Consider the following 14532-nt stretch of genomic DNA (forward strand, 5'->3'; position numbering starts at 1 on the left):
GGATTTATGGGAAGTGTTCCCTGGTTCTGGCTGACCTAATATATGCAGCCTAACATTGAATTATAGAAGCCTATAATGTGTTATGTGTATGCTAGGTCAAAGAGATGTGTTTTTAATCTAGATTTGAACTGATAGAATGTGTCTGTTTCCCGCACAATGGAAGACTGTTCCAATGTTTTGGCGCGAAATAGGAAAAGGCTCTACCGTCAGCCGTCAGATCGCAATGTGACGGACTATAATGTGTTAAATGTCCCAAAGTACTGGGAAGCTAAACCATTTAGTGCTTTGTAAGTAATCAAAGCTTAACCCAAGTGCAAAGGAGCAACTGTGTCTAAAGTGCTGGAAAAGAGAGAGTCAAAAGTTTCTGTCGCAATATTGAGTTCTTCTAAACTATCTGGGATGAGGAGATGAAACTGATCAGGAATATTATTAATAAAGCAATCTTTAGTGGCAGAAGTAATGGGTCTAACATATTTGTAACACGGAGTCGATTTTGCAGCCTTAGCTAAATTAAGTATACACAAGACTAGATAATGATGTCATGATTCCATGTGATAATATTAGATATCGAGTATGATTACAATGAGTAAGTCCTGACACATGTTGTCTGACTCCAATAAAGTTCAGGATGTCTTTAAATGGCAATCCCAATGCATCTTTTTCATCATCTACATGTTAAAATCACCAACAATTAGGACTTTATCTGCAGCCAGTACTAACTCTGATAGAAAATCAGCGAATTCTTTGATAAAGTCTGTATGGTACTCTGGTGGCCTGTATACAGTAGCCAGCACAAATCTCAAACGTGATTTATCATTTTCACTAGATAGTGTTACATTAAGTGCCAACACTTCAAAAGAATTATATTTAAAACTAGACTTCTCAATAATTCTGAAGATATTACTATAAATTACAGCAACAACCTCCCCCTTTGCCTCAGTGAGAGCAGTGCTGAAGGCCTAGGGATTAGGATATTAATGTAAACGTGAAGGTCATATATGTCTACATTAATCTGGATACATTTGAAAACTGCATTTGTCTTTTCTCTCTCTCTCTTTATCCACATTAGCATTTTCAAGCATAATCTAAAAGCTTCTTGTTCACACTGAGGCATCGGAAAGCACTTAAATCATGTTATACAGCTTATTGAAATGATACCGAGACCCCAACCAGAATACATGTGTTAAATGTATAAATGCTATTCTTTTGGCACAATCATTTTACCAAAATATACGACTGACTAGTCGTCCAGGAAAAACTAACAATAACAAAACATGTGTCCAACCAAAACAAACACTGATTATCATAATGGTGACCTCAAACTAAACTATTATTTTCAATAAAACATCAACATCTAAACCTCTGTTAATTCTCAATAATGTTTAACTGGTTAGTAAAAAGTGAACCCGGTAATGCTGTTTTTTGGAGTTATTTAACCCTCCTCTGCTGAAATCTTGAGAGATTTACCCCAGGGTTGCACAGACTAAAATGCATGTTTGAGCTGTTTTAACTGAAAGCAACTTGCACTGAGATATCTTATATATGTCACTGCCATTGTAAGCAACTTAATTGTCTTAACTGAACTAAGGCCTAATACTGATTTAGTCTAAGCCCTTTTTGTGAAACTCTACCACTGATTCAGTGTTACTTTTAAAACCCTGCTGGTGGTTCCCATATAAACACAGAGCAGTGTTAATTTAACACGGGGGATTTTTCTGTGTAGCAACCCACAAGCCTAGCCTTTTCAGAAATATTCTAACCCAGTCGCCTTGCCTTAATAATTTGGCCCTTGTCAAAGTCACTCAGATATTTATTCCTTCCCATCTCTCCTGCATCTAACACATTGATTATGAGAACTGATTGTTTGCTTACCATCTAATCTACCCAGACCTTAATATGTGGCCTTGTTAGGAGACGATCAATGATATTTGGTTCAACTGTGACTTTTCATAATGTTTCTGGGCTCATCAGTCTATAATTTGCTTGGATGAATGTGCAATGTAGTTTTAGAAAATTAGATTTGTAATGTAAAATCTTCTTGGGAGAACTTGGGTGTGATTTATATTCAGTTCCTCCATATTGAGTATATTGACACTATAATATACACTATATTGACAGTAATATAAAATTCTGCCTTGAATTTCGATTAGCCGTGCAATCTTACTGCATTTCTGCCCATTCATCCTTCAGATGATATTTGAAGACGTGCACCAGCATTGAGGTTGTCGAAAGAGATTGTGCTGCACAACAAACTCCTAAGGGCCCTTTACACTCCACGAACAGAACTGTTATTGATCAGTGTGCAACACTGTGAAAGTGAATAGCACATAGCTGGCACATACTGGTATAAACATATCTTTGGGTATTATACATTTACTATACATTTAATCACATGACTAAACATGCATTATCATAGTCAAATACCTTTGTTTTCACAGTCCACGCAACAATGCGAAAACAGCCTTTTCAAGTCCACTTGGGAGAGTGTCTTTAAAAAGAGTTTTTTTTGTTGTTGTATTTTGCATGGACAAAATCCGTATCTAAACATGTGTCATCGTTTTTAAATACTTCTGTTTTCACAGTCCACACTACAACACCAAAATGCCGTTTTCAGATTCATATAGACAAATCTGAGTTTGTCCTCAAAAAGCCCAGTTTTTGCGGGACAAAAACGCCATCTTAGTGTGGACGGAAGACCAAAACGTACAGAAAAAGATGTGTTTTATGATTACTTGATATTCTGGGAGAGTCTCATTTCATGAAAGTACCAAGTTTCTGAAATGGCAGGGAGTGGTTTAGTTGTGGGGCTTGAATCGGTCTTTGTGGACCATCACTCATCAGCTTGTCTGTAATCACGAAAGGCTTAGAGACAGCAGAACTGCTATTAGTACTGCAGATAAGGCAAGGTTTGAGTACATAGCCTGTAGATGTATGGATTAGTACAGCCGAATTATACAGGAATAGCAACCAACTCCTCGGATTTATTCTGCTCTCAATGCAAATGATTGTACAACATTGACTGCACTGTAAATCTGCCCGTGTTATCTCCTTTTTCTCCGCATGAATATCCATGAGATGCTATCACACTCCCCTTGGCAACAGAGATATAGGCTGCAATGTTGGTTTTGAATCTTGAAGTTTACAGCCTGCCCTTCACTCGCAGCTTTCTCCGTGGTGGATATTTCAGAGCAACCTTTGCCACTGGAGGTAAAACAGTCAATCTAGTAAATATTATGTAGAAGAATGTCATGAAAAAAGGTAATGCAAATTTAGAAGATTGTGTTTCATGGATGGTTGAATCATCTGTTCCAGGTTTTATTTAAGATATGTTTTCTAAGCTGTTTATACAGTGTACCTTTCAAAGACTAAGAAAGTGGCATTTTCAGGTTCTAAATCAAATACTTCTGTTTGTAAATACTCGTTCTGAAATACAGTAAATTTATTACAAGAATATTTAAAAAGTATTTTCCAGTTAATAAAGGTTATTTACAGTATTTGAGCTACTGCAAAACAATGCATGTATTCATTCAGATACCCATAGTACAAACAAATGTCTACATGACCAGCCTGATCTCATACGTGAAAATTAGTATTTACGTGCATATGATACGTAATTTATTGCGTGTAATACCCACGTACCCCACATCACCACATCATGTACTCTAATCCTACTCAAGGGGATTACAATGCGTATCATATGTACGTAAAAACAAATGTTTGCGTATAAATTGCACAATAAACAATGCGTGCTATAGAGACGCATTTAATGAGATCGGGTTGACATGACATTTAAGTCTACATGAAACACTCCTTGCATCCCTCTGCTATATTCTGACATATTTCTGAATGAGTCAGTGAGAATAAATGTAGGAAGGAGATTTTTTTATTTTTTTTTAATCTAAGATTGAATGGGTATTCCCAAGTAGTTAGAGAGACAGATCTGAAAAGCATGGTAGCTTGTTTCTGCCACAGAATAATAATAAAAAAATCAATAGAATTCTAACTTTTTTTCTTGCGATGTAGTTTTTAGCTAAAAATTCTGACATTTTTTTCTCAGAATTCTGTCTTTTTTCTTTCAGTTCCAAGTTTATATCTCACAAATATGAGTTTATATATTGCAAATCTGATTTTTGTTTTAGAATATTTTCTTTTTTTTTCTCACAATTGCGAGTGTCACAATGAGGTATAATCCAAATCGCTTGGCGCAGATACGATCAATGGAAAGTCTTTAATAAACGAATATAAACACAGGTTATGATTAATGGGTTACCATTACCTTATATTATGCATTATTCACATTAAAGGGATAGTTCCCCCAAAAATGAAAATTCTGTCAGTATTTACTCACCCTCATGTTGTTCCAACCCCGTAAGACCTTTGTTCATCTTCGGAACACGAATTAAGATATTTTTGATGAAATCTGAGAGCTGGATCACTCCTTCATACTCCTCCATAGGCTTCAAAAGGATTGAAACTTGCCGGCCTCGAAAAGTTATTAAAGACATCGTTAAAATAGTCCAAGTGACTACAGTGGCTCAATCTTAAGTTTATCAAGCGACGAGAATACTTTTTGTGCGCAAAAACAAACAAAAATAACGACTTTATTTCAACTATTTATTCCCTTCTCTGTTGGCCTCTAGTCAGTTAACGTAGTGTAATAGCGTAGAGCTACGTCACACGTAGGCTCACAATTGGCCGACGCTGGTCATGTGGGTGATGTGTGTGACGTACAACAACAGAAGCTTACGCTATTACACTAGTGAACTGACTCGAGGCCCACAGAGAAGGACATGAATAGTTGAAATAAAGTCGTTATTTTAGTTTTTTTGCGCACAAAAAGTATTCTCGTCGCTTGATAAACTTAAGATTGAGCCACTGTAGTCACTTGGACTATTTTAACGATGTCTTTAATAACTTTTCGAGGCCAGCAAGTTTCAGTCCTTTTGAAGCCTATGGAGGAGTGATCCAGCTCTCAGATTTCATCAAAAATATCTTAATTTGTGTTCCTGAAGATGAACGAAGGTCTTACGGGGTTGGAACAACATGAGGGTGAGTAATTACTGACAGAATTATAATTTTAGGGTGAACTAACCCTTTAATACAGTATCACTGTATACAGTAGTTCTTAGTAATAATATGGGAGGTATGAAAAAAAAGAACTTTGTTACTGATTAGCTAATAATTAACTACCACATTCATCTGAGCCCTCTTACTTACTAATTCATTAATCAGAGTTTCTTGCTAGTCAATAGTAGTTACTAGAGTGTTAATAATGCATTACTCATTTGTTCCTATGTAGTTATTCGGTAATGACGGAACAGTATACTAAAGTTTTACCACTTTTTTTTTTAATTACGTTGCAAAAACAAGCTTCTTTAGAAAAGGGCCTGGTGATGTTTAAAAAAAGGAAATTTGTTTCACAAGTGTAGCAAGTTATTAGAATTTGATGACATATTACAGAGATAAAAAAAAAAAATCTTGGAATAACATGCACTGATGAATAACACCACATCAGCAATAGGCATTGAGAAAACAAGGTGGATTTTGATTTTATGTTGAGTGCAACTATAATGGATTTTAAAGAAGGTCTCTGTTCCGTATTGCACACATTTCCAAACTTACTGTGGCTTAGTTTACCTCTCACTCTTGACAAAAAGTGCTGTTTAGAGTTATCTAACTCAGGCCTAGCGATGATGCCCTGTGCTTTCTTTGATTTGGGTTAGAGGTGAGTGCAATGATCCAGTTCCAGTGAATTGCCACATTTGGCCTCTATCTGTCTTAATGACTTTGTTTAGTTTCCTTTCTATGGTGACCCTGTGGATATATATATATATATATATATATATATATATATATATATATATCTCAGAGTGTAAGGCAAAGTATCAACACAACGGTAAACACACAGAATAGAATCAAAGGGTCATTATGAGGAAAACGTTCCGGACATTTGTCTTTATTATTGTGATGTTTTATATAATTTTATAAAAACAGGATGTTCAAGAAAACATTTTCCGTCTTCGTGCCCAAAGTATAGGGCTGTAACTGCCAGATTCTAGATAACCACCATTTCTTATTCTATATAACCCATTACACGAGTAGATGGGAACATGCAGATTATATTAATTGTTGTTAATACAATGCACATTAATGAGTTAAATGTATCAAAGAATGTCACCAAGTTCAGTTAGTTGTGAGTTTTGCAAAACTTATTTTATCTGTGCTGTTTACATGATGAAATTTTTTTTTTTTGGTAACAGATTTGTGGACTACCATTCCCATGGCAACACAATAGAGTGCATCATGCTTTCAGCTGGAAAGATTAATTGGTTTTAAGGCCCATTAACACCACTAACAATAACTATAACAACAACTATATTAGCATCCACATCAGTGGACGGTATCGTTCTGTTTATTTAATCTGTCGTTTTAAAGCTACAATATGTAAGATTTTTTTTAAAAAAAATCCAAAAATCACTCGCACAGTGTGATATATTTCCTGCAGTTGTGTGCATACAATTTCCCAAAAGTTCCCAAAGATTTTTAATTTCAGAGGAATTCAAATTTTAAATAATGGCTCGTCCATGTTCATTTGTCGCCTGTCAATGACGTAATATTCGCGGTATCCCTGGTTTCCGCTCGTACTGCCATGGCGACAGATGTGGACAACTGCGTTACGTCTAGTGGCACGCTCACGCTGTGTTTGTTTCGGTCAAACGTTATGGACCATGGCAAGCAGACTTTGGGACAAAAGGAGAACTAAAACGAGGATCAATATCAGCGTGGCGTTTTCGAGATACCGAGAGCTCCATGTCCACGACTAACTTGGACTTGACAGAGATGCCACTCTTGCATGTACTTTATTAGACAGGTGAGCAAATGTACATAAAACTAATCAATGTTATATATCTCAACATGAAATGTTAGAATATGATCAGTATGTTATTCTAATGTTGATCTAGCTCACTGCTAGTCTCATACAGACAAACATTATAACTTTCAACCCACTCAAATGCAGTTTAGTGATAGTGTAATATTATACCAAATGAAACAGCGCTGCATTACCTCTCAAGTTTAATTTGTCTAATAAACTTAGTAATAATTCAGCATTTGCGGGTAGTTCGCTAGAATGAAATGTCCTTATTCGTTTATATCTGCGGGACTCGCGTGTGATATCTGTCTCTTATTAGCAAACGCACCCTACTTCATACCACAGTCATGTTAAAAACATCAATGTATTCAATCATCTATAAACATTATTAGATCCATCAGCATGACTGTAGCAATGTTCAGGGAAGGAGGCTGGAACCGGCGAACAATCAAAATAAACTTTATTTAAAATAAAACAAACAAACCAAAATGCCGCCAACAGCCCCTTGCGGACGACTGCTGGCTAAAATAAAATACAAATACAAAAACAAAACACAACTGAAATACAGGCCTGTTCCTCTCTCGATCATCAACGTTGTCGCTCCTCCTTTATGCTTCCGCTCCTCCGTGAGAGATGCTAGACTGGTGTGCTTCACAGGTGTTGCTCATTAGCAATCGCACCACCTGTTCTGTTCGCCACAATGACGAAGTTCCATAATTCCGCTTATGCGTCATAAAACTTCGCCTTTGTTATTGTAAGAGGTTAGCGACCCCTAGCGGTAAAAAAAATTACTTATTGTAGGTTTAAATGCTCAAGCTCTTTAAAGCAGGATGGATTCTGATTGGCTTTTATTGTTTTTAATCGTTGCTCAGCGTTTCCTCTGCCGTTATCCATTATAGTTGTGGTGTGAACTATTTTATTCTTTTATAATCTGAACGATTTTTAGAACTATATCTATATTTTAATGCAGTTAGGGGAGGCCAGGGGGAATTTACGGCATACAAGCTCATAACTTCAATTTTTAATGCATATTTCAAAAGAACAGTTCTTATGGTCTCTTTTGGCTGTGAAGTGACTTCACTCACTGCTATCAACGTTTAATGGTTAAGTGTCCGAGTGTCCAATGAGAATACATTATACTGTAGGCTAGTAAGATTTTATTACTCCCCATAAACCTCCATATAACATGTCCTCACTACCAAACACACACACACACCTTGAGATCTCACCTATACTCACCTATACAGGTGTAAGTAAATGGCATTATAACAAAACCTTCCCTTGAAGGACTGAATTTGGACCACTGTCAACACAGCGTAGTCAACCATACTGACTCTGTGTTTGGGTTTGAGCGGCCATGTGGTCATGATGTGTTTGCTGGTTTAATGTGGCGTATTAATGGCCTACAATGCGAGCAATGACGTTAACCACTAAACCGAGAGAGGGTCACACGACTAAGTTTAAGATCCGCATGAAAGCACTAAATGAGATGAATGAATGTAGTAAGGTGGCGTGTGCCCTTGTCAGTTCAATTGTATCACATGAGTGCCGTTTAATATATGAGGGAAAAGTGAACCTGTTCACCAGATAGAGGATGTTTGCTTTTCTTGATAAAAAGAAGAGGAAATGTCTGAAGCAAACAAAGACAAAGCTTTGTTCGAGAAGAATTAATATTTAATAACAGTGTGCCAAGATCTAGATCTCGAGTCTATTTCAGGCGGCCAGAATATTTCGTTCTCATAGATTGTTTGAGCAAACAGGACAACAGGGAAGTTATTTGAACAAAAGAATGCCACTCTTGGACAAGTAGATCTACTTTACCGTTTCTTACACGACATAGTAAGATTATCATCACTGTAAAAAAAAAAATTGTATTGGTGTTACAGGTTTGGTCATTCCTTTGTAGCCTCTGGACCAATCACTCACACAAATTATTCATTATACTTAATGAATAGTCCGGCAAACTCACTCTCCCAACAAAGATCTGTGCAACTTCCCCCGAAACTAACATTAAATGAAGCCAACACCACTGGCAGAACTCAGTGTCCGGTTACATTTATAAGAATTTTTAAGACCCTGGAATTCCTGACAGATGTGACTCTTCTGAGAAGGAGAAATAGACCCTGTTAATCCTATATATTCTAAATATATAACCACTTGAGAAAGGTATAAACATGTATTTAATTTTCCCATCTCATGATTTTCCTTTTATGTCGTTTTTCTTGTAAACTCTAATGTGTTAATGTTTCAGACTTTGCAACTATGGTTAACCAAAATCATATGTGTGGCTCTATAACTTGGTACTTTGAAGATCGAAATGACTGTGTACATGATATGTCGATAACAACAACATATTATTATTACAAGAATCTTTCATAGTTTCTTCATCAGCTACCACCCCTCCAGCGTGCACATGCAAATGAGCACCCTTGAAACAAAGAGCCATAAATTAAATTCTCCCGCTTGGAATTTCCACCTTTCTTATTGGCCGAGCCAACCCTGAGGGGTGGCACCTTTCTGAGGCTTTATATTGTATCTACACCCAACATTTGCTCTCTCTTGGCTTCTCAGAACGTTTGGGGTGTTGTGCTGTCCTGCATGTCCTGCATGTCCTCCCAGGCCCCAGGGCCTCAGGCCTTGACCAAACCGGACAGGTGCTCATTCAGGAGATAGAGGACTCTCTCAAGCACGACAAAATCAAGGACAATCTCAGGAGTTGGTCAAAACATCTTCATTCAACACAGAAGAAGTCCATCTCAACTCCCACCATCTGCTCTGCATGTCCTCTCAGGCCCAGGGCCGGCTGGCCACAAGCTGCACTCCGGCCACGAGAACAGAGATGAACTGCACGCAAGTTCATCATATCTTCTTCAATCCAATTCAAAAGACAACAATTCAACTTCAACATTCGACACTCACGGAATCATCAACAACTTCAATTTCAACAATTCTGATTTGCTACACCTCAGTGTTTCCCCTGTGACCTAGCTTTGCTATGTTATGATAAGTTCATTAATTCCCACCTGTTGTCTCGTTAATTATCCCATTAGTCCCAGTGTTTAAATGTCATTAGTTTCCTTCTAGTGGCTGTCAGTCTACATATGTTTATTGATGTTTTGTTGGTTACTACATGTTTCCTTTTACAAATTCCTTTGTTATGCGAGTCTTTAACCAAGAACGTTACAGATAGACTGACCTACAAAAGGTTTTACTGTGTTTTTTCTTTCTGTTTATATTTTTGTTTTTCCCATGGAACTTCCCTCAGTCCGGGTTATTTGCTTGGAGCCGAGAAACCATCCGCTGGAGATCCACACCTAGGACTTTTTACATCTGGTGTACCTATCATACTACTCTGATCGCTCGCTCTGTGTTTTCTACCTCACGACAGATCGAAGGTATGCCTACCAGCGGACAGCCCCAGAGAGGATTTCGCCATGTTTGTGGACTAGATGCTGGTGAACAATGACTCTCCGTTCACCATCGGCCTGGAAGATGACCACAAGCCCTGAAGAGCCCTGCTCCACAACCAGAGACCAGCCGTCCACCTCTGACAGCGACCAAGACCCTACAGTTGTCACAGACAGTGGAGACCGGCAAGCCGCTGTGGACAAGCCGTACTGAAGATAAGGACGGAGAGTGTCATCTCCACGGAGCACGGACCGCAAACAGAGTCTGACCTGGTGCCTCTGGATTTCCGGTTCCACCTCGGATGCTTGTCGCCGCGGCTTCACCTCTGTCTGCAGGACTCTGTCTCGGCTCCACCCGGATCTCCTTCCTTGGTCACTGCATCTCAGTCGGTTGTCGCCAGGGTGTCTGTTTCCATCAAGTCTTCAACACCATGGCTCCTCCGGCCTTCGAATCCGCCCTGGGGTTTCGTCCTGGCATGTCATCTGGCTCCTTCTGCTCCTTGCTCCCCACTTGCTCCTCCCATCTTCCACTCCTCCTTGGATTATTTTGTCGTTTAGGAAGGGGGAGGCGCCCCTGGTATTTTTCAACACCTTGTTTACAAAACAAAATGCTCTGAACAGACATATGATCCTCCGATGCAATCCGGGATGACAGTAAATGAAATGTCTTGTTTCTTGTTTCTTGTTTCACTTGTTTCTGATGCTGGGATCTTTCTGAAGTCTGTACAGAGACGCAAACAAACTGTTTAAACTGGACGCATCAAAGCAGAAGTTCTTTCATTCTTCCATTTGTCCTGTTGTCGACAGACTCAAGCACATTAATAATGTCTGAAACTGAATACACATCTGTAAACTGTATCTAGTGTAGACAGTGATTATAATGGGATTATAATGTTTTAATATAAAGACCTCTTATGTGTCAAAAAATCAATACAAATGTTTTTTTTATCATGTCATGGCCCCTTTAAAGCCACCAAGAACAGATTAGCCTGTACTTAAATGTTCTTTCAATATTTTCGCAATTCCCTAGATTTGTGTTCCAGTGTAGGGTATGAAATATATTTACTATTTTTATAAAATTATTTGTTAATACAGTAGATACCTAAGACTTAAGTCTAAGACCACATTGAAAATGTGTAACATTTTCACATTAATAAATATATATTTAGGATTTTTAAGGAAAAAAATAAATAAAACAATGAACAACTAAATTATGGAGACATGTTTAAGTTTCTGAACTGTTAATGGTGGTGAATTTTTTGTAGAGATGGTCAGATAAAAAAAAAAATGTATTTCCATTGAAGCACAAGATGCTCTTTGCATAATTTTCAAACCATGCGGGATAGTCTGAATGTCTATAAATGGGCAAATAAAGCAGGCACATCTGAAAGATTTAAAATCATTTGTATGGAGTGTCCATTTTCCCTCAAGAGAATGATACAGTGATATCCATCACAAAGGGTTACCGCAGCCCCCACAATCCATCGCACGAGTAATTGCTGCATTGCATTTGGGAGGTATTGTAGAGATGCTTCTATAAATGGAAGGAAAGTGGACAAAACTTGATCAGAACAGTCTGGAGAGACAGGCATTTTTAATAGCATATTATTTTGACTGATTTAGAGGCCAGCATGTCCTCCACTGGCTACTAGTTTGGTACATAAAGCACAGGTACAATTCATCATTTTTGCAGCTGTAGAAGCTTGGATGGAAATAAAATTTCCTTCAGGCTCATTTTTTGGTACATCTTGCTGGTCTTGGTTTTTTACTGTGCCATTTGATCTGAATTTAATCATATTATTGATACTGCAGATTAAACTCTTGTTAATTCTCTTGTCTTGTTAATATTTTATTTTAAACTACACTGTAAAACAATTATAATTTTACAGAAAATAACTTTTTTTGACGATCATTTTCTTTCATTTTAAATTGTACTCAAAACTCTAAAATTACAAATAATATCTGTAAATTAAAAATTCAGCTGGTATTTTAAGTATTGTGACATTAAAGGGACAATGTTTTTTAGGTATTTTATTATCTAAAATAAATTTTTATTCATAAATATGTCCTCAATGGTGTACAAATACCTCTGCCAATTATCTGACTTATCCTCGTAAACGAAGAATTTATTATCTTTATATACATGTGACGGGTAGGTCCACGGAGGCTTCCATGTCGTTCCGCCATCTTGAAAAACTATAATAGCAGAGAGGGTCAAAAAGTATTAGGTAAACGCGTTTCCACAACGCGTGCTCGTTCAGAGCCAGCGTCACGTAACTGAAAGCAGCAGAAACGGAAGAGTAGAGCAGTGAGAGGCGCTTCACTGCCCCGGCAAGTTTAAAAGCCTGCATTGCACTGTTATTATTCAAACGGTAACATTCGTTTGTTCGTTGTGTCAAGTTGCAGTTTGTTTGAAAGAAATAACCTGTTCACCCGAAGGAAAACTAGACGAAGTGCTATTAGAAGACATCCTGTCATAGCTTTTTGGTACATAACAGCTACCGTAGATGCAACACGCATTTGAAAAAGCGAGGCGCTGGAGAGCACAATTCGTTTGAATGCGAAAATACAATTTCACCGCTAGATGGGAGAAATTCCTACACAATGTCCCTTTAATGACAAATTCCAGCAATTCACATTTTTTATACAGAGCATTTACTGTATTTTTCATACAGTATTTTGTTCTGTTTTCTTAAATTACTTAAAAATGTATGTAAAATTACAAATATAATCTGTAATTAAGCAGTAACAAAACAGTTAAATGATAAAACGGTCAAATGACTGGCAGCCCCCAAAAAACCTGTAACATTAAAGTAAAATATTCGAATTTAAATAAACCGGAAAAAACACTGTTATTTCACATGTATTTACTGAATTATTATGATCAAATACCCTTATTGTAAATTGCCAAAGAAAAAAACATAAAATGAAAGTAAAATATGCTAATTTAAATAAAGTGCTAAAAACTTGAAAAGAAATTTGATGTCACCATGATTGAGATCAGTGTTTGCTTTAGTTGTGCTCATGACCCTTCAGTTTTTAACATTTGTTTTTCTCTGACTGCTTTAACTGTGTTTTTGATGTGACTCATTTGTTATGGCAATAAATGCATTCAGATTATTGATGTCTGAGTGAGTCTATGTGATACATTTTCTGTATATTTGTTGCTTTATTGAATAGACAGTAACTGTGTAGTTGCTGATGCAGTGACGTATAGTCACAGTAAATAATGCATGTTAACTGCAAGAGATTCACTTTTTACAGTGAATGTTTTTTTAGTAAAAATTCAAGAAATATTTATGAAATAACTGTTTCTGTTAAAAAGTTTTATGAAGATATCTGTAAAAGTATTTTGCACTTATTTAAATTAGGATATTTTCCATTCATTTTATGTTTATTGTATGGCAGTCATTGCTGACAGTCATTTGACTGTTGTTGTTTTTTTATTCAGGAAATATCTGTAAAATAACAGTGTTTTCCTGTAAAACATTTAAGTTTTTTGCACTTTATTTAAATTAGGATATTTTACGTCTTTGTTTGGCAGCCGTAGCTGACAGCCATTGACCGTTTTTTTTAGATTTTATTTTTTTTACAGTGTATTAAGGCTTAAATCAATCATTGCCCAAATATCAAAATCTGCTAAATGGTGCTTCTAAGCGCTTTGTAACAGTTTCTGTACTGTGTGATATACAGACGGGGAAATCAGACTTGAGTGTGTGCTGACAATTATTAAGAGTGCAGATGTAAGATTTTCTACATGGCTTTATATCCCAAAGGTTCAAGCAAGATTTGTGTTCAGAATTTGATTCATGTGAACAATATTACTAAAATATATACCAAGACAAGCACACGCTCATTTTTGAGGTTGTTAATGAGCCATTAATACACAGGACTCATTTGTGGTCTTTTGTTTAATTTCTCCAGCCCAAACACTTCTAGTCTCACACATGTTCAATCAGTGCATCTTGCATTGTTCCCACTAAATGTGTTGTAAATTATAAAGGGCAAATCCACCGAACATCTCACGACGCTATTCATCTGGGCTTTTACAGAGAGGACAGATGGGGTGTTTCCTCGGGAATAATCAGAGATGCAAGCGGTGGTTTTAATGATTACACAAACTCCAACACTGAGAGGACAGACAGTCAATGAAGGATATTCACCACCATCCTTAATGGGCATTTACATTGCAGGGGTGTTGACTTTTACCACCTTATGAAACTGGGTAAACAGAGAACAATAGCTGTCAGCACA

This window comes from Siphateles boraxobius, unplaced genomic scaffold (genome assembly GCF_051911475.1).
Source record: "Siphateles boraxobius isolate OS27281-9 unplaced genomic scaffold, OSU_SipBor_1 15, whole genome shotgun sequence".
NCBI classification, from domain to species: Eukaryota; Metazoa; Chordata; class Actinopteri; order Cypriniformes; family Leuciscidae; genus Siphateles; species Siphateles boraxobius.